The following is a 25,757-nucleotide window of genomic DNA, read 5'->3' on the forward strand; positions in this document are numbered from 1 at the left end:
TATGACATGGTTGAAGAGTGCTAGAAGCTATTTCAATTATTCGAGGAAGCTAAGGCTGAAAGACCAAGTCTTAATATATCAAATCAATAAGTACACTTGTTAACAAGAGAACAATTTCAATGACCAGAAAGCCGAAGTGAATAGGTTAAAAACTAAGAATGAATGAGTGGATGTTGATTACCAGGCATTACTGATTGAGAATCAGAAGTTGTTGCTACTGATAAATGTATGGAATAAGTTTTTTGTTTCATTTTAAAAGTTGCAAGAGCTACAGAAGCTATCCGAAGACAAAACTGGTCTTGGAATCATTATACATGAAAGCACTTCTGAAACCAGGAGTTAGCCGAAATTGAATATGTGCAAAGGGAAATACATTCACTTTGTTAAATCCAGTATGGCATATGAACATAATGAACCCAATGTTCAAGTTGAGAAACTATAAATCAGATTAACTAAATCATAAATTTTGGTCTTGATTATAATGAACTTGAGAGGATAGCCCATCCGAACATTGGATCCAGTAGAGGGTCAGTTTTAGTAGCACAATCCTGAACAAAGGTTAAACATTGCCAATACTATAATTGTAGGTTAGTTTATAAAAGATAAGATTAGAAAACAAGAACAACAGATAAGAACATCATCCTAGAGTGCATTCTAATAAAAATAACGTTAGATATTTGGTTTCATACACCCCTGAGGTTACTCAAAGTACAAAATCTTTTAGGATTGTACAAATGTGGGTTCTCAAGGGACTAATTCAATTTGGACCAAAACAGATTGGGCAACATTTATTAAACTTTATGTTTGTAGGAAATGTAGAAAAGTATCACATTTGGTAGTTCTATCTGGTATCTAGATAGTGGTTGTTCTAGGCATATGACTGGCCAAAAAAAATCTAATTTTAGAATTTATTAGGTGTAATGGACCAAAAATAATTTTGGGGACAATTTAAAATGTAAAAACATGGGTAAAAATAAGATTATTCACGGAAATATGATTATTAATGATGTACTTCTGGTATAAAATCAATTCTATAATCTAATAAATATAAGTCAATTGTGTGACAATGGATATTCATTAGTCTTTCACAGCACACACACAGAGTTAAAGTTATTCATGGCTCTACTATTTTTCAAGGAAACAGAGAGAGGAACACCTACAAAGTTATCTAGAAAATTGGTCATACTGATCATCCTATATGTTTGGTAGCATCTCAAAGTGACAAACATTGATTGTGGCACAAGCTTTGAATCACTTAAATTTCAAATTTATCAATAATATCAGAAAACAGAACTTAGTTACTAGTTTACCTGATATTATTTTCATTAAGAATCATGTTTGTTCTACATGTCAGTTAGGTAAATAGGTAATATCAAGCTTCAAGGACAAAGGAAGTAAATAAAAATCAAGATGCTTAGAACTACTACATATGGACCTTGTAACTTCTGAAAAACCAACCTACGTAAACTACATGCATGCAAACTAATTAAATTGCATAATTGTTTTATTTAATTAACTTTAAATGCTTATTTGAAGCATATTATATGATTAAATGTATGATTGCATGATTAAATGATTATATGACATGATTTCATGAAATTGAATGATTTTACCTGAATATTCAATAATAGGCGGGGGAAAGGAGACTGGGGACGACCAAGACAAGAATAAATATTTTTCACTAAATATTTTCAAGGCTTCTAAATATGATTAAAAATGTTTTAATTTTTCTAAAAAAAGTAGAGTTCGAATTATTTTACGAGTCGAGCTCGATTTTACCCGGGAAGTCGGTTTTGGACAAACGAGAAGTTTTTAAAAGATCAAAAATATTAATTTAATTTTGGAAAATAAATTTTGTAAACTCTTATTTTTCAATCAAATAAGTGTTATTGGACCCAATTTAACCAAATTGAGTAGGCCCAATTGCTCCTATGCTTAGAGCCCAAAACCTAATCCCATTAGCATGCAAATTAAATCTATAAAAATACAATCCTAGGTCTTTTGGGAGCTTGTAGCAGCCGAAATCCTAACACACTTGCTGACACAAATTTCTAAAATAAGAAGGAAGAAAATCTAGGGTTCGTTGTCGCCCGTTCATCCTTCCTCACCGACGATCGCGTATTCGAGCGTTTTAAACGCAAATGCACGTTTTCTAAACCCTTTTACGCAACATTCAAATCATAATATGTATGATTTAATTGTTTATGTATGAAAAATATAGTTGTTTGATTATTTTTACGGTAGAATGATTATTTTCAAAAATATGATGATTTTACTCTTATATGAAAAACGTTATGAATCCAACAGACACGCTACCAATAATATGTGTTTAAGGGACGGAAAAGAGTTGTAAAAGTGTTAAAATGAGGGCTGGACATGGTTGGGAAGGGGATGTGCTTGTTGGAGGGTAGAGCCAAGGGTTTTATGGGTTTGCATGGATGCTAGGGGCTCGGCTTTGTGGGCTGGTGCACTAGGGTTCGGCCAGCGATTGACCAAGGTCTCGGTCTAGGGCTTGGTAGAGTCCTAGCATGGCTAGGACTCGAGAAGCAGCGTGCAAGGAAGAGTCCGCTAGTGCTAGGACTCTTCCAAGGCGCACATGGGGGGAGGGCTGCAGGGGCGGCTCGCGGATGGATTGGGGGCAAGCCAGGTGGGTCCAATAGGGTCTAAGGAAGATGGTCAGGGGTCGGGCCATGGGTTGGTGTAGGTAGGTGCGCTGTTGGCTCGACCGCAGCATGGGAAGCATCTTAGGCGCGGCTGCTGTTCTTCGAGCATGGCTCGCTGCGGGATTCTAGGGTCTTGGGCTGGGTTCGGTTGAGGCTGAGCATGGTGTAGTGAGGGTCAGGTGGGCTCGGTGGTGTCTCGAGTAGGAGAGTCCTAGAGTCACTAGGAGTCCAAGGCTTGAGGAAGGGGTGCACGCGCTGCTTTGTATCTTCTGTGCAGGGTTTGTGCGTGAGCTAGGGTCTGGTTCTAAGGTTCAGGGCTGGTCAGTAGGGTACCTAGATGGGTTGGCTAGGGTGTGGCTTGAGGTGGCTCGACTAAATTAGGAGATGGCTTGGTGGACTTGATTAAGGGTCAAAAATAAAAAATTAATGAACACAATTGGAACCATGGGTCCACGGGGGTGGTTCATGGCTCACAAGGGTAGTTTAGGTAATAAAAAGTCTATGTTTAAAGTTTGAGAAGAAAATATTAAATTTTGAATTTAATCGGGAATTAAACGCCTCACAAATAATTAATTAGGGAATTAAATGTAAAGCCTCGAATTAAGCTAAATAAATTTATGAAAAATTAGATTTAATCTTAAATAATTATTTGGGATAAGCCCATGTCATTAAAAGTAAGAAAAAGTCAAAAATCGAGAAATTTTACGTCTAGGGGCGAAACTGTCATTTACACTTGGGTAATATGTAAAAGCTTGGCAGCGTCCCGAAGGGGTCATAACACATGTTAAATGATTTAAATTGATGATTTTGATGAAAATATGATATTTTATGATTTATCGTAAAGCTGTGCTATTTTTACCGTTAAAAATGTGATTTTTGAAAAGTCATGATATTTTATGCTTTTAAAAGAAAAAAAATATTTTGAGGGATGTGAATTGACTGTGACAAAGGATAGATGATATGTGGGGAATCTATTTTAAGAAAGAACGGTGAACTTATAATTTTGTGGGAATGTCATGAGGGAAAAGGCCCCAGAGGGAGCCTGTTTACGGAAAAAAGCCCTAGAGGGAGCCCGATGATCGTATTTCTACAGCGGAGCCTAGTGCCCGCCCCCATGGGCCATGTGGAACTGAAGAATGATCATTCGACCAGAGGGTAAAAGCTAGTGACTTTCGAGAATCAAACTTCACCCAAAAAGATAAAAGATTAAAAGCTTTACGATTTACGATTTATTTACGCTCAAAAGCTATTTTAAATAAAAGTATGATTTTTTTGCATGTGATTTTATATGTATTACTTGCTACTCATGTTTGGAACGTGCTGAGTCATCAGACTCACTAGATTTGAATGTGGAAGGATTTGATGATATGAGGAGGTGCTGACGTTTCAGTGGATCGAGTGCGGCATTACACTCCCGAGGGACATTTATATTCCGCACTAGCTTGCTAGATGAAAGATTTAAAAGATTATTGTTAATAATTTCATTAGGGATTTTTATACTTTATTTTATTGTTAGTTGATCTTTCTAAAGGTCGATGTAAGATTTTTGGTTAGTTGACGATTTAGATGTTTTTGGGCACTTGAGATTTTAATTGTTAATTTATTATGATATATGAAAATTTTAAGTTACTTTTATTAGTAATTTTCGAGTTTATGATTTATATATATATACATAAAAAAGTAGTGGACGTTTCAGACCTCTTCGGACCTATCTCTGTAATGAGTTTAGGGGGAATGAAGTACATGATATGAAGCTGACGAGCATTACGTGATAACTTTTGGAAGGAGTCTCAAGAAGATTTGTTGTCTGGATCGTACAAGCTTGAAGGTGATTAAAGATGAAAATTCAAGTGAGTTCAAGTGATTAACGAGATTCGAAGAAGCATTTCATGGAATCTTGTCGAGAAACCAAACATTCAATTGCAAAATGACCTCGGAAGATACCCAAAGCACGCAACCACGTGACCAGACACGCCCCAACCCTCAGAGTTGCATGCCCCAATGTGCCCTGTGCGCAACCAATGCGCTCCAGTGTACCAACAAGCACCCCAGTGCTGCAACTTACGCCCAGAGCGCCCCGATACAAATTTCTAGATGAAACCCTAACTTGATTGATTTACATGAATTGTCACTGATTTATATAAAAGAAAAGTTGAAAATTATTATTATTCAGAAATTTAACATTATTGAGTTTTTATCATATATTTGAGAATATTTTTATCTCCAAAAAGCTTTGGATTTGTTTGCAACTTTGCGTGTTTCTTAAAATCAAACTTATCAAATTTTCAACGCTTCGTGGTATTTTTTGATTGTTCTTCACGAGGACTGTCAAATACGAGTTCTTTGAAGGTTCTCTTGAGATCAATTGTTCATAACTGTGTTATTTGTTACTAAACCACGTCGTTTAGAGGTGAATATCACATTGCTTGTTTCAAAGATAAATATCGGGGCTTACAAGAATATTGTTGTTCATTGAATTGAGAGCGCGATTGAGTCTAGTTCGTGTTTGTTTTTCATGCATAACCAGATTCGCATAATTTGGTATCACAGCTATGGCTTGCTATGATATATCATTGATAATCAAGAGCAAGGTTTAGAAACAAGTTATCTTGTTTTATTTACTAGATTTTCTTCGTCCATTGTTTGTGTTCTTAATTTCCTTGTGTTGCAAGAATTCTCTTATAAGTCTTGTATTTTGGCCTTCTTTTGTTCATAAATCTTGAAATTTTTGAATTTCTTGTGTCTTTCTTCATTGTTTCTTGTCGTACAAGTTTATTCATCTTGTCATGCAATCTGTCAAAAAAAAAGAGTTTTTCGATAAAAAAAAAAGGATATCAAAATTTACAAAAAAAAAAAGAGGATCGATAAATAGAAGGTAGATCGATCAATACAAAAAAAAACAGAGAGATAGTGTTTGAATTATAGTGCTTGAATCTTATCATTAAAAAAATTCTTCTATTTCTGTGTCTGATTCATATCTGGATCTTCAGATTTAATTGTTCTTTCGTAGTCCAAGTGAGTCAATTTAAAAATGTCGTGAAGTTTGAACTTGTGAGTTTGATGCACAGAAGTTACAAAGCATAAAGTGTACCCTTCGAGAGAAATATAAAATTTGAGTGAAATACTTGAGTGAGGGTTTCTTCCTTGAAGTGACTTGTGAGTATATGTAGTGAGGACAAAAAAAGAAGATGATAGTTCGAGTGATTTTCGTCTGGAGTGACTAGTGAGATTTGAGTGAGATGTTTGACGACCTTCAATTTCAAGAATGAGTTGGAGAGTTGGGAAAAGCTTGGGAGAATAATTTTAAGACTTTATGTGAGAATTATAAGCAAGTTCATGGGGATAGAAGAGTGAGGAGAATTGAAAAGAATAGAGCGTCGCACTTAAATGGGGATAATGATAGGGACATGATGAGAGTCATAGGCATAGAAGTCGGGAAGGACATAGAGTAAGTGATGTTAAGATGAACATTCCATCTTTCCATGGGAGAGCCGACCCAAAGAAGTATCTTGATTGAGAGGAGAGGATGTAATGTATGTTTGATGTACGAGATTATTTGGAAGCCATGAAGGTAAAATGTGCTTGTAGCGAGTTTACCGACAATGGTACTATTTGGCGGGATAAATTAGTGTTGGCTAGGAGAAGATGTGGAGAAGAACTTATAGTCACATGAGATAAGATAAAAAAGATGACGAGGAAACGTTTTGCTCCTGATCACTATGATAAGAGAGTTGACAGGAGAGATGGATGTGATTTTTATGAGGTTTCTTTGGCATTCACATGGAGGTCCAAAACAGAGGTGAAAACCATGACTAAGCCAATGATGGATTCAAATTTGGAGGTTACGAAGCATGAATATCAAGTTACTTCTAAAATTTTCAATACTTGTACATGTTGCTGGTGTCTACAAGTTAGACATGACATTAGCCAATGTCCAACTGAGGCATTGAATAGAGATATCAAAATCAGACACAACCCACCAACCCGACACGGTTCGACCCGAAAAAAATCAGGTTTGGGTTTGAGTTTTCGGATTCGGGTCAGATCGGGTTGGACCCGATAACTGAACCGAAAAAAATGATCGGATTAGGTTGGGTTCGGGTTGACCCAAAAATTTTAAATTTTTTTAAAAATATATATAATTAATAAAATATTGCTTATATTTTTATATATTGTATGTCTGAAAAAATATTTATTGTATATTTATATCATAAATTTTCATAATTTAATATTTATTTTGAATTTTTTTTATTTTTTAAATAATTTTTTATTTGATTTAGTAAATATACTTTATTTTTCTACAATTAGACTTTCAAATTTAAATCATATATATGAGGGAGATTTTGTTGTTATGTGTTTAAATTTAAATATTATTATTATTATTATTATTATTATTATTATTGAATTTTATTTAATTTGCTTTAAAAATTTCAAAGTCGGGTTATACGGGTTGATCGGGTTGATTCAGGTTCAGGTTCGGGTTGAGAGTTTTCGGGTTTGCTCGTGTTCGGGTTGGGTTCGTGTTGAGCAATTTTTGAATAGTACTATTGCTCAACCCGACTCAACCCACCTGACCCACCCAAATCGACACCCCTAGCGGTGAAGATAATGGATTCCAAGTGGAGCTTAAATCCAAAATTGTATTTGAGTTTGAATCTAAAGTTGAGATTGAAGTTGATGATGATACTCCACTGGTTGATGATTCGAATATATCTGAAAAATATGCAGTGGAAAGTGAATTCTTAGACGATGAGGAATGTTGAACTTTTCAACAATTTCGCAATCTTGATTTTTATGTTAACAAAACTTGTTATTTTGTTACTAATGATTTACCTTAGTGTGCAGAAGCTAGGATCAGTTACGAGTTGTCTAAATCGCAAACTGAAGACCCAACTGATCGCATAAACTGAATCAGACAAACTGATATGTCAAATGAGCAGTTCAGCTGATTGTCCAGATGATAGGTGGTTCAGCAGGAGAACCTCAGAAGCCTGGCCAGCCAAAGGAGTGTTCAACTGATGAAGAGCCCAGCTGTTCAGTTCAACTGAACAAGAGCGAAATCAGTTCAACTGACGAGTCAACTGATTTCGCCAGCCCAACTGAATATTAGTTCAGTTGACTAGTTCGGAGCATCAGTTAGAATCTTTAAGTTGAAAACAAGACAAACTCATTCAAGTGGATTCCAGCTATGTACAAAGGTACAAAGCAATTGTCCAGTCAAAGGACAATAATAAACGTTGCATCAGAGCATTAAAGACAAACGTTCCAGAAGGATAGTCGAAAAGTCCAGACACACAGTCCAAGGAAAAAATTTAGGATGCAACAGATACAATAATTGAGTCTCACTGTACGATCAGTTTCCCGCCTATATAATGAGGAGATCAGTGGAGACGAAAGCATAGAACCAGAGAGAGTGTGGTAAAAAGAAAAGGGCACGCTTATTTGCCTATCAGCTTTAAAGAAGCATTCAGCCTAGAGGGATACTTTATTGTATTATCAGCTTAGTTTAGAAGCTCACTTTCCTCAGTGTGTGAGAACACCTTTTGGTGTATTCATTATTCAGTTCTCACACACGAACACACACCACCACTCAAATACTTTATTCTACAGAGACGTTAAAATTGTGTATGTAGTTTTTGATATATAGACGTTAAAGAAGTGTTGGCTGGAAGGTGCTGCCTTCAGTCTAGACTAGGAGTTCAGTTAGGCAGTAGTGTAATTCCTACGCTGAGTGAGTTTGTACAAGTAATTGTATAAATCAAAGTCTTTTAGTGGATCCTACCTGAGGTAGTAGAAGGGATAACGTAGGAGCAGTTGAAGTCTCCGAACATCCGTAAACATATCTTGTGTACTTAACTGATTAATTGTTGTTTTCAAACTGACTTGATCAGTTAGAGCATCTGTCAGTGCAGTTCTTACTATAACTGAACTGATATATGCGACAACTGATCACTTGCTTTTCAGTTATTCAGTTTACATAAGTTAAAATACTTTCTAATATAAACAACTTTATTCACGAAAGATTACTTTGAGTTTCTTCCGCTTGGTTTTAAACCAAACTCGATTTAATTTATCGGTGTTAACATTCTTAGAACATGAGCTATTGCAGCTCATTGGAGAATATTGTGTTCGAAGTATCTTCGAATGTGCTATCACACACGATCCTTCAAGGAAGTTCCTAATAAGTCTGCTATGGAGGAAGAGAGTGGAAAAAATGAAACATTGTTGCATACATTTGTTAATGAACAATGTACTTCACTTGTTCAACTGACTTCAAAAGATTTCCTTGGGGATCCAATTGGAAAATCAAATGGTAAGTGATAGTGAAAGAGAATGCGAAATGACCGAAAGAAAGAGTGAACAAAAGAGTGATGTAACCACAGAGAGGAAAAAAGATAAAGAAGAAAAAAGATAAAAAGGAAAAAGAGGCCAAAGAAAGATAAAAGAAAAATAAATTGATGGTCCAAAAGAGTGAGATTGAGATATACTTGTATTTGCATAAACCCCTTAAAGTACATTTGTACAAATATGTTTATTATCATAGTGATGATATTGCCAGTTCAATCCCGAGTATTGTTATTTCTTCTATGCAGGATTCTGGAATGTCACGAAAAGGAGGCAAACGATTGTCGGTGATGGAGGAATGCCATGTGTTGATCTGTATGGTTTCGAAAGCAATCAAGGTGAGGTAAGAGTAGTTACAAATTTCTATGAGGTATGTCTTGCTTTCTTACTTTAATTATATGTTGTCTTGTTTCCAAGATTTTGGAGGAAGTGTTGTAAATGAGGTAGTTAGGAGATCTGGTTTAATTAAAACTTGTGTGATTAAGTTCATGAGATTAGAAGTAGTGAGAAATTGCATGTAAATATTGTGATTTTTGATTTTCATAAGTTGTGAAATTGGAGGGATTTGATGGCTACAAATAGGTGTATGCATTAGCATTAAAGTCTTGTGATGTGTCAAAGGAATGCATTGATAGTACATGTAACATGTCCTATTTTCATGATCTATATTTACTTGGTGATGGTTTTGAGCGGTGCATGGATGAATATGAAAATTTCAATGTTCATGATGCATATTTGTTTAAGACAATAAATTTTTCGTTCTACGTACATTGCACGAGCGATGTGTTATTGAGGCAAATGATTGTGGTTTGATGTGTGACTATGGAGTAGCTAGAGCCATAGATATGATGCATGAATTTCTATTATGGCTACATATAAAGAGAGATGTTGAGTGAGTTGGTGATACATGCATTGCTTATAGGAAAATGACGTCTAAACTAGATTTTTATATCTTGCATAAAATACTTGTTATTCCTAGTGAGCAAAGGTCGTACACTATTATAAATTTTGTTGTGGTTTTAATTAGGTCCAAGAAAGAGACGAATCTAATTCTTGTGATACTTAAATATTTCGTTATTATAATTTGGTGTCATTTGTTATTTATCATCTGATGGAATTGATGAATACATGGCAAAGGCAACCATGGAGTTGGGGTTTCTAGGGTTGATAGAGCACGTGGATGATAGCGCCTACAAGCTAGAGTTAAAATGTATACATGTTGATAATATAATTCTTTTTATTACTAAATTGCTTTTTTTTTTTTTGTACAGGTAACAGAGATTTGAGGACAAATATTTTTGAAGAAGCAGAGTATGACATGAATCTGACTGGACATTACGTGCTAAATTTTGGAATGAGTTTCAAGAAGCTTTGTTGTCTTGATCATACAAGCTCGAAGGTGATTGAAGATAAAGAATCAATTGTGTTCAGGTGATTGAACATACTTGATTCGAAGAAGCATTTCATCGAATCGTGTCAAGCAACCAAGCATTCGAGTGCAAAAATACCTCGGAAGATAGCCAGAGCATGCAACCAAGAGCCCATGCACAACCCACCGTGAAGATTTGAATGCCCTGTGCGTAACCAATGCACCCCAGTGCACCAATAGGCGAGCTCTAGCGTACTGCGATGCAAATTTCAATATGGAAATCCTAACTTGTGAGATTTACATGAATTGTTACCTTTTTTTTTAATATATAAACAAAGTTGTAAAAAATTATTATTCATAATTTTGAACATTATTGAGTTTTCATCATATATTTGGGAATATTTTTCTCTCCAAAAAGCTTTGGCTTTGTTTATGCATTTTTGTTGAAACGTCTGCTACTCGTTTTCTTAAAACATGCTATAAATTTTTTTTTCTCCTTAATCTCCATAATTCAAAATATACATATATATACTTTAAAATACATTGACACTATTTTTAAAATATAACATCAACTAATATTTAAAATCCACAGGAGAATAGTTTAAAGCATCAAATCATCCAACATTTTATCAAACCTAAAAACATTATTTGAATAGTACAGCCCATACTATAACATTTCAAAAATCTTTCATAACATAAATAAAAGTCATAAAATATCTTTAACGTAACTTGAAATCATAAATCATAACTAGTGCGGAAAACTAGCGTCGGTTTTCGAGTTATGCGCACCTTCAGTCTAGTAAAGTCAACCATCGAGACCTCCATTATCATATTCATAATCAATATCACCTGCATTAATCACACCTAGTGAGTCTAAAGATTCAACAAATCATAATCTTGATAACAAGTAACACATATACAGATCACATGCAAAAGTGAAAAATACTTGTACTTAAAATAACCTTTTCATGAAGATGCATAAACTTTAAACATAACCATTTTCATAAACATTTTCATGATGTATAAACTTTAAATAAAAATATTTTCATAATGATGTATCAACTTTAAACATAAACATTTCCATAAAATTTTTATAAACAATTTCATAAACATTTTCGTAAACCTTTTCATATCATCATAAACATATTCATACGAACATGCAAAACTTAAACCTCAACCTTTTCCTTTTTATCATTTCATATCATATATCTTTTACTCATGAGCATATACATTTTTTTCTTTTTATTGAATTCAGATAGTTAATTGTGACTTTCCTCATACTCAAAAAGTCGATGGAGCCATCTACATGTAACCACAGTACTGGGCGGCGGGGAGATCAGCTACACTCTCACCCGTCAACTGAGCCTTGGCCTATCCTCATCGAATGGAAATATGATCGTCGGGCTCTCTCTGGGGCCTTCTCTCACAAATGGGCTCCCTCTGGGCCTTCTTCCGTAAATGGGCTCCCCCTGAGAACTTTTCCCTCACGAAATCCCCATTCATATCCTCATATCCTCAATAGTCACAATTACTTCACATCCTCCAATGTTTCACATTTTCATCACTTTATAAAATCATGCATTTAATATCATTTTCTTTTAAAAACAAGCATGTAATATATCTTTTAACGTTATCGTTTTATCATAAAAATCCATAATCGTTTAAAATAACATTTTAACATATTAAAAATCCATAAACATTTAAAATAAAATTTTAACATCAAAACATTTAAAATAAAATTTTGACATATTAAATCATAAACATTTAAAATAAACACTTTGACATAAAATCCCTAAACATATAAAATTCCATAAACATTTAAAATAATCATTTTAACATATAAAATTCCATAAACATTGAAAATAATCATATTAGCACATAAAACAGCATTCAAGGCACTGCCATGACGTTTACTAATTTTTGGGTGTAAAATTACCGTTTTATCCCTAGATGTAAAATTTCACGTTTTTTACTTTTTCTTAATTCCATTGACTCTAACATGTCCCAAATAATTATTTAAGCTTACATGAATTTTCTCATATTTTTATTTAGCTTAAATCGAGGACTTTTAACTAATCTTTAAATATAATATATTAATGAGATTTAATCCCGAAATAAACCAAACTTTAATATAAAATTATCATATTTAGAACTTAGACTCTAAATAATCATTTAAGCTTAAATATAAATTTTCATAATTTTATAAAGCTTAAAACTATGCTTTTCAATTAATTTTTTAATTAACGTTACCTGCGGCGATAAAATCTTGGATAAATCCAAAACTCATTATTTTTATCCCAAATTTTAAACATATCATTTTTATTATTTATTCTACCTTTGTGAGCCATAAACGACCCCCGCGGACCCATGGTTCTAATTTTTGTCTTTATATTTTGTTTTCGACACATATTCGAACACACCGAGCCATCTCCCAAAATACTCGATCCACGCACGAGCCACCTCTAGCCAAACCCTAGCCAACCTATCTAGGAACCCTACTGACTAGACCCAAGCCCCTGACAATCCCCTTAAACCCTCGAAAAGCCCACTTCCCGTGACCCCTTCTTGTGAGTGCGTGAGTTTTGGTGCAATAGGACTCTCCTCCTTCTAGGAACCTTACAACCCCCTAATCATCTACCAGCACTGACCCTCACCGAGCCTAGACCACACTCGGACTCGACCCACACCAGCCCAGCCCCTGGAACCCAAGCACGAAGTGCCTGAATTAAGAAAAAAACTTGCGCACGGCTTTCCCCTTCTCGCCCAAGACTCCTAGCTGTCAAGGACTCCTCCAGCCCTCTAACCACTGATCACCCATGACCGTTACTGACCTTAGACAAGTCTCTGACCCGAGCCACCCCCAGCCTGAGCCCCTGTGCCACGCACGAGCCATCAGAACCAAGACAGCAGCCTGCGCGCTACTTCTCTCACGATCCCACGTTTTCTGCTTTTGGCTCGAGCCACGTCGAGCCCAGCCACTCCAGCCCCTGGCCCGACCCTGCCCATCACCCTAGGACCCTGATGGACCACCTAGCTTGGCCCTAGACCAAGCCACCCCTTGAAAACTCTCTGCCAGCACCATCACCCTACAACAAGCACACAAGCCTTAACAAGTACACGAGTCCTAGCCATGCTAGGACTCTTCCTAGGACCTAGCACGTCCCAACCGAACCCTCCTCAAGACCTGGTCGAGCTCCTAAGCCTCATGCATAAGAACCGAGCCTATGCACCACAACAAGCACACAAGCCTTAAAAAATATCCAACTGTTCTTCTTCCATCTTGTCCTACGGTTCCAGCATGGTTTTATTTTAAATTTTTATCATGTTTTGGCTATAAACCATTCCACATTAATACCCTAGCCATGACAGACCCTTAAACAACATAAAAACATGAATTTGGAAGCAAAAATCATAAGTTAATCACATGCATGTGCATAGCTACGAAAATAACAACTTGTGTGTCATGTTTTCATTCAAAATATGCTTAAACAATTACTATGGTGTGATAGATGTTTGAAGAAAAGAATATGGCATGCATTTGAGTATTTTACGTACGAATTTACGTTGACAATTGCGAAGAACAGCGACGAACGACCTTAGCTTGAATTTCCTTTGAACTTTTCAAAACTTTCTCTCAATTTCAGCTTGTGTGTGCCGTGTATTTGCAAGGGAAGAGTTTGTATGGAGTTGGGAAAGTGGGCGTGGGGTTGATATGGGGTTTAGGGTAGGTTTTAGTATAGTATATAGTTAATTAATCACTAATCAAGTTTAGGCCCATTAAGAATGTTAATTAGGCCCATTAGTACTTAATTAAAATATTAAAAATCATTTTGAGTGGAAAAGTTTGTGAATTTATTAAACGGGTTGCCAACACGTTCGTATTTTTGTTGACAAACCAACACCGATAAAAATTACGTCCCGGCGTATAAAATTAATTCAAAACTTCTTATTTTCAAAGATAATAAAAAGCATCACCCTTAATTTAAATAATTAAAAACAATTAACCAATAAAAATATTTTCTATTTTTCAGCCCTCGGTCTTCGTTCCTCGATCGCAACTCGAATAAACTTTAAAAATACATTTTAATGCAACCATGTAGAAAAATATATTTTAAACATGTCAATATGCACAATATAATTAGTTTATGCAATTAAAACAATTAATTGAAATACACAAGAAAATTAATAACTTGTATGCATGTGGTTTGCGTGGACCTTCAAATCTTCGGGGTGTTACAATCTTCCCCCTCTTAAATTGAATTTCGTTCTCGAAATTTGCTTATCCTTGATAATAAAAAATTTAGATTTAGTTCTAGTATCCCAAAAATCCACACTTCCGCTGCACTACTCTGATAAAATTTACGTTCTAGAATGTCCTTACGTCTCCTTGATCCCAATAAAATTTTTCTTCTAAATCCTTATTTGTAATTTACAACTTAAAAAGGCCCTTGATGACTTAGTGCTATGTTATTATAACCTCGAATTTTAACTTTTCTTACAATTCTCAATATTAAAATATGGATGACCATACTTATCGTATATTACTTTCCTTATTTTATACTCAAAAATGTTCATCAACCTATTAAAATTCAATCTTAAAATCCCAAACTCACCTACTGATGCTTAGATTCTCAAACTTAAAATTGATTCATCCTATAATTCTTTGATTAACATCCATTATAACGTTATAACCTAAGATATCCCAAGGTTCTAAATATCATTTCGAGCCCAAATCATCAAAAATTCATATTATTTAAACCATTCAATTCTCACTTATTACTAAATTAGTCCCCAAATTCCTTAACAATTGTAAAATCAATTCTTAATTTCCTCAAAAATTATCCCATTTGGTACTTAATTTCAAAATTTCTACAATTAACCCATAAGTTTTTGTCATTCTTAATTCCTTTCTACAGGTTTCCCATAACAAAATTTCAAAAATTTTAAACTTATTCACCCAAAAATCAATTCTCATAACTAATCTTACCTTTTCATTAAAACTTAAAATCTCAATTTATACATTTTCTTATTTTCAAAGATCATCGCAGTCTTCGAATCATTATTCCTTAGGTCTAATTTCCAAAATTAACTCAACGAATAACAACAAATCATAAATATTTTCTTAGAAAAATCTAAGTGTCTCAAAAGCATTCATAATATTCATGATCAACTTATGGCCCAAAGAGTAGAATGTCAACACTAAAATCCAAAATCAACATAGCCCAATTCCACTACGAAGCCAACATGCGTTGAAATCAAATAATTTCTTATTTCATATCGTATCACGTATAAAAATTTCAAAGCATATAAATCATATATCCTCATAGAGATATTAAACATGTGACATAAACATATATTTCATGTGCTTATGCAGGTATCATCATAAAATCATATAAAGCATTTAAACTTACAAATTTGAGGCTTGACGACTGAGCTTCCCGGCACTGATGGTGGCACAACCCTTTACAGGACCTTTGCTCTAATTCCAACTGAAACGTCTGCTACTCGTTTTCTTAAAACGTGCTATAAATTTTTTCCTCCTTAATCTCCATAATTCAAAATATACATATATATACTTTAAAATACATTGAAACCATTTTTAAAATATAGCATCCACTAATATTTAAAATCCAAAGGAGAATAGTTTAAAGCATCAAATCATCCAACATTTTATCAAACCTAAAAACATTATTTGAAAAGTATAGCCCATACTATAACATCTCAAAAATCTCTCATAACATAAATAAAAGTCATAAAATATCTTTAACGTAACTTGAAATCATACATCATAACTAGTGCGGAAAACTAGCGTCGGTCTTCAGGTTGTGTGCACCTTCAATCCAGCAAAATCAACCATCAAGACCTCTATTATCATATTCATAATCAATATCACCAGCATCAATCACACCTAGTGAGTTTAAAGACTCAACACACCATAATCTTGATAACAAGTAACACATATACAGATCACATGCAACAGTGAAAAATAATTGTACTTAAAATAACCTTTTCATGAAGATGCATATATTTTAAACATAACCATTTTCATAAATATTTTCATGATGCATAAACTTTAAATAAAAACATTTTCATAATGATGCATCAATTTTAAACAAAAAAATTTCCATAAACTTTTCATAAACCTTTTCATATCATCATAAACATATTCATATGAACATGCAAAAATTAAACCTCAACCTTTTCCTTTTTATCATTTCATATCATATATCCTTTCCTCATGAGCATATACATTTTTTTCTTTTTTATTTATTTCCGATCGTTAATTGTGACTTTCCTCATCCTCAAAAAGTCGATGGATCCATCTACATGTAACCACAGTACTGGGCGGCGGCGACATCAGCGACACTCTCAATCGTCAACTAAGCCTTGACCTATCCTCATCGAATGAAAATATGATCGTTGGTCTCCCTCTGGGACCTTCTCCCATAGACAGGCTCCCTCTGGGCCTTCTCCCACGAATGGGCACTCTCTGGGACCTTCTCCCGTAAATGGACTCCCTCTGAGGACTTTTCCCTCACGACATCCCCATTCATATCCTCATATCCTCAATAGTCACAATTACTTCACCTCCTCTAACGTTTCACATTTTCATCACTTCATAAAATCATGCATTTAATATCATTTTCTTTTAAAAACAAGCATGTAATATATCTTTTAACGTTATCGTTTTATCATAAAAATCCATAATCGTTTAAAATAACATTTTAACATATTAAAAATCCATAAACATTTAAAATAAAATATTAACATCAAAACATTTAAAATAAAATTTTGACATATTAAATCATAAACATTTAAAATAAACACTTTGACATAAAATCCCTAAACATATAAAATTCCATAAACATTTAAAATAATCATTTTAACATATAAAATTCTATAAACATTGAAAATAATCATTGAAAATAATCATATTAGCACATAAAACAACATTCAATGCACTGCTATGACGTTTACTAATTTTCGGGTGTAAAATTACCGCTTTACCCCTAGATGTAAAATTTCACGTTTTTGATTTTTTCTTAATTCCATTGACTGTAACATGTCCCAAATAATTATTTAAGCTTACATGAATTTTCTCATATTTTTATTTAGCTTGAATCGAGGAGTTATAAATTAATCTTTAAATATAACATATTAATGCGTTTTAATCTCGAATTAAACCAAACTTTAATATAAATTTTCATATTTAAAACTTAGACTCTAAATAATTATTTAGGCTTAAATATAATTTTTCATAATTTTATAAAGCTTAAACTAGGTTTTTCAATTACTTCTTTAATTAACGTTTCTTGCTGCGATAAAATCGCGGATAAATCTAAAACTCATTATTTTGATCCCAAATTTTAAACATACCATTTTTATTATTTATTCTACCTTTTTGAGCCATGAACCACCCCCGCGGACCCATGGTTCTAATTTTTGTCCTTATATTTTTGTTTTTGACACATATTCGAACACACCGAGCCATCTCCCAAAATACTCGAGCCACGTCCGAGCCACCTCTATCCAAACCCTAGCCAACCTATCTAGGAACCCTACTGACTAGACCCAAGCCCCTGACAATCCCCTTAAACCCTCGAAAAGCCCACTTCCCGTGACCCCTTCTTGTGAGTGCGTGAGTTTTGGTGCAATAGGACTCTCCTCCTTCTAGGAACCTTACAACCCCCTAATCATATACCAGCACTAACCCTCACCGAGCCTAGACCACACTCAGACTCGACCCAGACCAGCCCAGCCCCTGGAACCCAAGCACGAAGCGCCTGAATTCAGAAAACAACCTGCGCACGGCTTTCCCCTTCTCGCCCAAGACTCCTAGCTGCCAAGGACTCCTCCAGCCCTCTAACCACTGATCACCCATGACCCTTACTGACCCTAGACAAGTTCCAGATCCGAGCCATCCCCAGCCTGAGCCCTTGAGCCACTCAAGAGCCATCAGAACGAAGACAGCAGCATGCGCGCTACCGATCCCACATTTTCTGCTTTTGGCTCGAGCCACGTCGAGCTCAGCCACTCCAGCCCCTAGCCCAACCCTGCCCATCACCCTAGGACCCTGATTGATTACCTAGCTCGCCCTAGACCAAGCCACCCCTCGAAAACTATCGGCCATCACCATCACCCTACGAGAAGAGTCCTATGCAACGTGGACTCTTCCCTAGCCTGGTACACGAGTCCTAGCCATGCTAGGACTCTTCCTAGGACCTAGCCATGTCCCAGCCAAACCCTCCTCAAGACCTGGTCGAGCTCCTAAGCCTCATGCATAAGCACTGAGCCTATGCACCACAACAAGCACACAAGCCTTAAAAAATATCCCACGGTTCTTCTTCCCTCTTGTCCTATGGTTCCAGCATGGTTTTATTTTAAATTTTTATTATGTTTTGGCTATAAACCACTCCATATTAATACCCTATCCATGGCAGCCCCTTAAACAACATAAAAACATGAATTTGGAAGCAAAAATCATAAGTTAATCACATGCATGTGCATAGCTACGAAAATAACAACTTGTGTGTCATGTTTTCTTTCAAAATATGCTTAAACAATTACTATGGTGTGATAGATGTTTGAAGGAAAGAATATGGCGTGCTTTTGCGTATTTTACGCACGAATTTACGTTGACGATTGCGAAGAACGGCGACGAACGACCTTGGCTTGAATTTCTTTTGAACTTTTCAAAACTTTCTCTCAATTTTAGCTTGTGTGTGCCGTGTATTTGCAAGGGAAGATTTTGTATGGAGTTGAGAAAGTGGGCGTCGGGTTGATATGGGGTTTAGGGTAGGTTTTAGTATATTATATAGTTAATTAATCACTAATCAAGCTTAGGCCCATTAAGAATGTTAATTAGGCCCATTAGTACTTAATTAAAATATTAAAAATCATTTTGAGTGGAAAAGTTTGTGAATTTATTAGCCGGGTTGCCAACATGTTCGTATTTTAATTGAAAAACCAACACCGATAAAAATTACGCCCTTGCGTATAAAATCATCTCAAAACTCCTTATTTTCAAAAATAATAAAAAGCATCACCCTTTATTTAAATAATTAAAAACAATTAACCAATAAAAAATTTTTCTATTTTTCAGCCCTCGGTCTCCGATCCTCGATCGCAATTCGAATAACCTTTAAAAATACATTTTAATGCAACCATGTAGAAAATATATTTTAAACATGTCAATATGCATAACATAATTAATTTATGTAATTAAAACAATTAATTGAAATACACCAGGAAATTAATAACGTGTATGCATGTGGTTCGCGTGGATTTTCAAATCTTCGGAGCGTTACATGTGTGTTCCTTAAAATCAAATTTATCAAAATTTCAATACTTTGTGGCGTTTATCGATTGTTCTTTACGAGGATTTCCAAAGACGTGTTCTTTGAAGGTTCCCTTGGGATCAATTGTTCTCAATTGTGTTATTTTTAATAAAACCACGTCGTTTAGAGGTGAATATGACGTTGCTTGTTTCAAATATAAAGATCGAGGGTTACGATAATCTTGTTGTTCATTGATTTGAGAGCGCGACTGGGTCTAGTTTGTGTTTGCTTTTTATGCATAAACAGATTCTCATAAGTACTCATTAGTTATTGTTGATGATTTTTCTAGATTTACTTGTGTTATATTTCTCAGTGGTAATGATCATACCAGTACTAATCCGATCAAGCTTCTGAAATGAGTTCAAAATGAAAAATATGTCTTAGTCAATAGAATCAGAAGCGATCGGGGCACTGAGTTCACTAACAAATTTCTTGAGATAATTTTGAATGAGCAAGGATTACAACATGAATATTCAGTAGCTAAGAATCCTCAGCAAAATGGTGTTGCTGAGAGAAGAAGTAGAACTCTCAAAGAAGCATCAAGAACTATGCCTTCAGATGAAGACATCTCTCAGTGCTTCTGGGCAGAAGCAGTCAATTCTCCATATTTTACACAAAATAGAACCATGGTCAACAAAAGACATGGAAAGAATCCATATGAAATATGGAAAGAGAGTAAGCCTAATGTATCTTGCTTTCATGTATTTGGATACATATGCTATGTGCATAATAATGACAAAAATCATTTGTATGCTTTCTATTCAAAATCATATTCTGGAATTTTTCTTAGATACTCAGCGGTTAATAAAACCATTAGAATATTTAAATACATGTTGTTTTTGATGAAATTGATATTGCTCATGAAAATTCTGATATTTTTACCTTGAGTAACAGATTAGACATTGTCCATCTGGATATGGACAATGAACATGAAACAACACCAAGAGGAAAGGGTTCTCAAAATCCAGAATCAGAAGTTCCCGAGAAGGAACCAATAGCTGGAACTTAGGATATTCCAAAATATTTCCTAGATGATCCAAAACTTGTTCATGACATTTGACATGAATCCACGTACGTAAGAATAGCAAACACGATTAATTTAGAATCGCGCTCTCAATTCAATAACGAACAAGGATTGTTGTTGTGTCCCTATCTTTTGATTCAAGTGTGACGTGATTTTCACCCCTAAAATACGTGGTTTAGTAACAAAGAATCACAATGAAAAAATCGACACTCGAACGAACCTTTAAAGAACTCGTCTTTGACAATCCACGCAAGAACGATCGACAAACTCCACAAAGTATAAACTTTGATAAGTTTGATTTTGAACAAAGCAAAAGCTTTAATTGTTTGAGAGAAAAACACAAAAGTTTGATAAAATATCAATAATAATCTGAATTATGTGTAAAATTTCGTCCATAATATTGTGTACAAATCTAAAGATATAAAAAATCTTGTTACGTAAATAATTTAAACTCTAAACTAGGAAAAGATAACGTTTCTCGTAGCAGGCGCGCTCGGGCGGTAGAATTTGATCGCTTGAGCGCCAGGTCTTCTGGACTATTCGCGCTCGGGCGGTAAGATGTTACCGCTCAAGCGCCGAGTGTTCTGGACATCACTTCTTGGGCGGTACGATTTGGCCGCTCGGGCGGTACGATTTGGCCGCTCGGGCGCTGTGGCTTCTGGACTCCTCTTCATTTAGCACTTGAATAACGTTCCAATGACTTCAAATGACTCCCAAACAAGATTCCATGCTTTTCACGCCTTCCTCGGAGCTTGGGCCTACCATGATCGCATCATCCTCTCCTTCTTGAAAAGGATTTGTCCTCAAATCAATGATACCTACACAAAAATGAACAAGTTAGTAATAATAAGGATTATATGATCAACATGATTACCTTTAAGCTCAAGTTTGTAGGTCCTAGCGCCACCGTGCTCCACCAATGCTTTGAACCCTAGCTCCGTGGTTGTCTTCACTATCAACTCACCAACTTCAACATACACCAAATAACAAACGAAACCAAATGATAAAATATAATTAACTATCACAAATATCAGATTCCTCCCCTTCTTAGACCTACTTAACACAAAAATAAAATCCATACTCGTGTACGATCATAGTTCACTAGGAATAAGGATTATCTCATGCAATGAACATATAACGAAAAATTTATTCTCTTTAAACATATATTCATCATGAATGGAGAAATTATAATATTCTACCACGCACCCTTCAAAACCACCACCAACCACGTATAAATCATGCAAATAGGACACACTAAATGTACTATCCATGCTATCGTTTATCACATCACATGAGTTTAATTCCAACGCATTTAATTCATTCCCATGACAAAGCCTCATCAATTTGACAATTTTTGAAAACTCGAAATCAATAACAGTTGAATTTGTTTTATGCAGTATATTACCATCCTCAATTCTATGATACTTAGACAAAAATGATAAATCACAGTCATGCATCCTAAATATCACATGTTCGACCCGTTCTCCAAACCCACGAAATCGGCAACACAACGAACTTCGATGACGAAGAATGTCATACCTCATAATCGTTGTGGGGTCAACTATTCTTACCTCACGATGATTGTTCTCAACATCATATAGATCACCCCATTGCAGTTCTGTACCATCAACATTTGCTCGCCTCTTCATCACGACTTCACCAAAATCCTGCAAATGCGAAATAATAATGCTCGGGATTGAACCGGCTATATCATCACAATGAGAATAAACCACTTTGTACAAAGGTACATGAAATGGCTTATGCAAGAATAAACAACTCTCTAACTCACTCTTTTGGGCCATCAAATTATTTTCCTTTTTCTTTTCTTTTCTTTGGCCTCTTATCCTTTCTCTTTTTCTTTCCTCTCATCAAGTTTCTTCTATTTTTCTGTCTATGGTCATCTCACACTTTTGTTCACTCTTTCTTTCGACCGTATCTTTTTCTTTTTCTAAGGCCATCTCACTTTTTTTAACGCTCTTTTTTTCGGCCTCATATCTTTTTCCTTTCTTTGATTGGTCCTCCAATATTTGTTTTGGGGACAAGAAAAGTAATACAATCGGTTCCTTGTTTAGGACAAATGAGTACCTATTCTTGAAACCATCATGTGTCACTTTCATATCGTATTGCCAAGGTCTACCCAGCAAGATATGACAAGCATGCATTGGCACAACATCTCTTAACACCTCATCCACGTACTTTCCAATTGCAAACTCAACTAAAACTTGCCTATTTACTTTCATCTCAGCACAGTCATTCAACCATTGTAGCCTATAAGGTTGGGGATATTTTAAAGTAGGTAAATTCAACTTATCCACCATCTTACAACTAGCTACATTGGTACAACTCCCTCCATCTATAATAACATTGCAAACCTTTTCGTTTGCAAAGCATCTAGTATGGAACAAGTTTCCCCTCTGAGTGGTCTCCTCCTCCTCGGTTTGGGTACTCATGATACGCCTAGTCACCAATGCCTCACCTACAACCGCCTCATATCCCTCATCAGGATCCTCCAACTCAGGCATCTTATCATCATCTCCATCACTTTGAGAATCATAATCCCCATAAACATTCATTATCATTACCCTCTTGTTAGGACATGGGCTTGCGATATGGCCAACTCCTTTCAGATTTACCTTGCACTCCTTGTTTAGGTGTATCCTGCTTAAATTCTGCTTTGGGCTTTGCCACCTCATTGCCTTCTTCACGTGTAATAACGTTGGAACGCCAAGATGTTGATGCACTCCCCACTTGAGTGTTGCGACCACCTTCTCTCCTCTTGAGTTGCTGCTCTAGCTTTACCGCCATTTGCACCATCTCATCTATGTCCAAGTAGTGCCTAAGCTCCACTTGATCTTGAATATCCCTATTCAAGCCACCAAGAAATCGTGCCATCGTCGCCTCACTATCCTCCTCTATATTTGTCCTAATCATGACTACTTACAACTCCTTATAGTAGTCCTCGACACTCCTCGTACCCTGCTTCAAATTCTGCAATTTCTTAAACATCTCCCTATAGTAGTGGTTGGGCACAAACCTCTTTCTCATGACTCTCTTCATATCCTCCGAAGTTTCTATAGGTCTCTCATTGCATCTTCTCTTAGTGGTCAATAATTGATCCCACTAAATAAGTGCATAATCTACAAACTCAACCACTGCCAACCTAACCTTTTTGAGTTCGGAGTATTGGTGACAATCGAAAACAAACTCAACTCGCTTCTCCCATCCTAAATAAGCCTCTGGCTCAGACTTACCGTGGAACGACGGGATCTTCATTTTAATGCTACCCATATTTCCATCCTCCTTACCACCATCGTAGTACCTATCCCGTACAGGTTCTCTTTTTCCTCTCCCAAATCCTCTATCACCCTTTATTCCTACCCCAACTCTCATTTTGGCTCTCGTAGTCGCCTCCCATATCCATCTCATCGTCATCTTTGCCTCTACCCACATTTTTAGATTTAGATATACTACCACTAGCACTACCCTCAATCCTATCCAACCTCTCATGCAAAGGCTCCAACTCGGCCTTCATCATCATAGAAAAATCTCCAAACAACGCCTCTATTGAACCTTAGATAACCCCTGGTTCGTACTATCTCCTACCTCCTTCTCAATTTTTCTTTCGGACATTGTACCTGTAAGAAAACGTTAGTAGAAATAAAAAATATTCCTCACCTGAATGCTCACGGTCACTCCAAAGAAAATTCGCTGGTCTCTCGTTTTTTTTGTCCACTCCTCACTTCAAATACTCACTGGTCACTCTAAAGAAAGTTCACTCGCACTCAAGTAATTTCACTCGGATTCGAAAGTTCCCTCAAACGTGCTCAAGCTTCATATTTGGATATATATCAAACAATCAAGTTCAACTTGTGAACAATTGTGATCGATTCACTTGGACTGGGTAGACAAGAATTTTAAAAATATATTTTTTTTTATTGTGAGAGACACTTGAATATGACTCATAATAGAGGATAGAACAAAATACCAAAACAAAATAATAGGCAATTTTCGAAATTTTGGTTTTTTTTTTCAAGTAGGATTTTGTGCACTCGAAAATCCCCACAAAAAAAAAACTCAAAATTTCGAGAATCACTGATTCACGAAAGGCGAAGAATGATAGAACAAAAACATATCCGAAAACGAACGAAGAAATAACACAGATATGAATCTTTAAGAACAAGATAAAATTACTTGAATTCAATGAACCTAAGCTCTGATACCAAATGATATGAATCCACGTACGTAAGAATAGCAAACACAATTAACTTAGAATCGCGCCCTCAATTCAATAACGAATAAAGATTGTTGTTGTGTACCGATCTTTTGATTCAATTACGACAAGATTTTCACCTCTAAACTACGTGGTTTAGTAATAAAGAATCACAATGAAACAATCGACACTCAAACGAACCTTCAAAGAACTCGTCTTTGACAATCCACGCAAGAACGATCGACAAACGCCACAAAGTATAAACTTTGATAAGTTTGATTTTGAAGAAAGCAAAAGCTTTAATTGTTTGAGAGAAAAACTCAAAAGTTTGATAAAATATCAATAATAATCTGAATTATGTGTAAAATTTTGTCCATAATATTGTGTACAAATCTAAAGATATGAAAAATCTTGTTACCTAAATAATTTAAACTCTAAACTAGGAAAAGATAAGGTTTCTCGCAACAGGCGCGCTCGGGCGGTAGAATTTGACCGCTCGAGCGACAAGTCTTCTGGACAATTCGCGCTCGGGCGGTAAGATGTTACCGCTCGAGCGCCGAGTGTTCTGGACATCACTTCTTGGACAATATGTTTGGCGCTCGGGCGGTAAGATTTGGCCGCTCGGGCACCGTGGCTTTTGGACTCCTCTTCATTTAGCACTTGAATAACATTCCAATGACTTCAAATGACTCCCAAACAAGATCCCATGCTTTTCATGCCTTCCTCGGAGCTTGGGCCTACCATGATCGCATCAACATTCTAGATCAGCCTTTTGTCCAATCAGATCAAGAAGCAATACTTTCATGAC

The sequence above is a fragment of the Primulina huaijiensis genome, chromosome 14 (genome assembly GCF_012295235.1).
Source record: "Primulina huaijiensis isolate GDHJ02 chromosome 14, ASM1229523v2, whole genome shotgun sequence".
Classification (NCBI taxonomy): Eukaryota; Viridiplantae; Streptophyta; class Magnoliopsida; order Lamiales; family Gesneriaceae; genus Primulina; species Primulina huaijiensis.